We start from the raw sequence: 2,824 nt of genomic DNA on the forward strand, positions 1-2,824 counted from the left end.
TCCTAGCTTTCGATACAAGAAGTATGAACGTTGTATAAAATGGTATAATATGTTAAAAGTCTACTTACATTTCGAAATAGAGTTTAAATTATGTGTTAACCATTAGGAAGGTTTAAAAGACTAATAGAATGCTATTTCAAAAAACGACAACTATGAAACATACCCTGAAGGACAGAAGATACCACTACATATATACAAGTATCGATATTGGATACTAGTACAATGCAATTGTCGACAATCTGAAGCGTGGAAAAAGCGCTCGTAGGAGCAGTTGCGCCAAACTACGTATTCAGATCCTATTTACAGATCATTATACATTATATTTTACATTAATATTTACATTTTCTGATGAAATGGACATTCTACTATTGATATATAATATCATTGGACATATCTGTGTCAGTTGCAAAATTGATTTTTGTCCCGCTAGATCGGCCAAACGTCACACTGTGGGCCGCTGCGAGGGTCGGGCTTCCTCGCTCTTTTTTTCCACCTCGAGGGGTGGATCGGCTGTGGTGGGGGTAGGAGGGGCATCTAGGAGCGTCTCCTGCGACTCCACAGGTTCCCCTTCCTCTCCTCCCATTCCATAATCTTCTCCGCCCTCGGTGACCGGGGCCGTTACCACCGGTCCCGTACAGAGGACTTCTTTCTGTTGTTTCGGGTCCTCCGCGGGCCCTACAGGTCCCTCCCTAAAGAGGGCCCTTCGCATTCCCACGTGGACCTCGAAACCTAATCTTTTTATGAGGCTATGTGAGGCCGGGTCAATTCCCAGTACTAGGGTGACCGAATTCGGCCCCTCCCTCCTGCTCCAGATCCTCCAGAGCCCAGTGCGGAGGCCTGGGTTTTGACCCTCAATGAGTCTCAGAATAGCCTCCGTTTTTGTCGGAGGGCCGGGGATGACGGTCAGCATCCTCCTCAATTTGGGAAGCCGCTGACCATCAATGACCTGGAGGTTTGCTCCATCCCAGGGCTTTATTGCGGCTACAGTGGTTTTTAGCCACTCTATTGATTTTGTATCCGCGCAGGTGACTAGCAGAATGCCCCCGCCGAACTAACACTCGTCAAAACACGGCATGGTGTCCCCTTTGGGGGTCCCGCACAGCGCTTCCACGATAGCCCGATCGACGTTGGAGCCCTGCTCTTCTGAGAGTGTTGCCTCTGGATAGTTGGCCGGCGCTATGGCCAGCCTCCTCTCCGTCGTCAACGCCTCCTTGTAGCTTACCAGCGACGGGAACACCTTCTGTCGCCATTTCGCTAGAGGTTGGGTGTTTGGGGATATGGACGGCCGGGACCTTTTGAGCCCCTTTCCGTCCGCTCCCTTATGGCCTCCCTTTGACGTTCCCGCGATAGGTTGCCCGATTGCCGAGCCTCCCTTCGCGGTCGCCGTCGCTGGGGCCTTTCCAGCCTCGTATTTCTTGTCCGTGGGGACAGTCCCGTCAGAGTTCCCTTCGCGAGCTATACGCTCCATCCGGGCCCTCTTCCTGGCTGCCCCACAGCGTTTCATCTTCCGCCATGCTTCCGGGTCCAGAATAGGGATTTCTCGTCAGATTCCTGTCGCTCGTCAGCGGTGCTTCGGGGGTGGTGCCCAAAATTGGGCCCCTTAACCCTTTCGCCACACCGCTTTCGGGCGCGTATTCGTTAGAGTCCGTGATTGTTTCTGTCACGTCTCTGTCTGTTTGTTTTTGTGTTGGTGTTGTTTTTGTTTGTTTAGTAATGTCCATATAGATCCCACGAGTGGTCGGGAAATAAAGGTCCGCCCCTGCAGAGCCCACTTACAGGGGTAAGGCTAAATACAATGGGGGTGCGCCTGGTACCCCAAGGGCATAGTTCGAGACACCATTACCCCGGTGCCATCCAGCTCTCGGCACGATAGCTTACACCTTAGCTTGGGGAGCTGGTCCGCGACGGGGCTTTAGTTCTCCGCCGAGGGTTTTTAGGCCTTCAGGGATCCCTTATAGCACCCGCTGGCCAGAGTGCTCCATAGACGCTTCTTTCCCGTGTCCCGGTCACCTGAGGCGAGCAGTTCTGCGGTACTCGCGGTCCACTTCACGCACCTGGTCGTCCTCCTATCCGCCACCCGGAGACGCGCTCGGTTGGGGCTCAGCCTGGATCGACCGGTGGTCGTCCTGGTTCCCCGCGCCCCTTTCGGGGGTTAGGGCACTCCGAGAATGTTAAACATACTATAATTTAATGTATACTATAATTAAGAATATAACGGAATTATAAATTAATCGCTATCAGTTAGTGATTCATTATCACTAGAATCACTGTCCCCAATATCATGTTCACTACTGTTAAATCTGTCAGAATCAGTTAATAGCGAAAAGACTTCAGTTGATAGCTTCGAATTTGACTTAATTGTTTTTTTTCTATGATTATTTACAAAAGGGTCAGAGGAAACCAATAGCATCTGAAATATATCTCTCATTGTGGACTCCCGTGAAAATTTTCTACTATTTCCTTCTCTATATTTTTTTATTTCTTTATGCCTACACTCCTGTGCCTCCTCGGAGAGCTGACCAATTGGTAGCAAAGTATTTTTAATAACGTCAGAGCCATGCACAAGCAATTTATGGACGGTTGGTGGGAGGAGATACCAAGGATATAATTGTACAAATTTTTTTAATGTGTTTGTGGCATATTTTTCGAATTTATCTGCATTTACTTCATATCCACATGAAATAGCTTGTAACAATATACAAAAACGGGTTATTAAATTTTGATCTATGCCTGTTATGGCACTTGATTGCACTGGATTTTCAAAAAATCGACGTGCCGTATTCCCGTCATTTGAAGTACCATAACCAGGCTTCACAATATCAAT

Source organism: Osmia bicornis, unplaced genomic scaffold, assembly GCF_907164935.1.
Source record: "Osmia bicornis bicornis unplaced genomic scaffold, iOsmBic2.1, whole genome shotgun sequence".
Taxonomy (NCBI): Eukaryota; Metazoa; Arthropoda; class Insecta; order Hymenoptera; family Megachilidae; genus Osmia; species Osmia bicornis.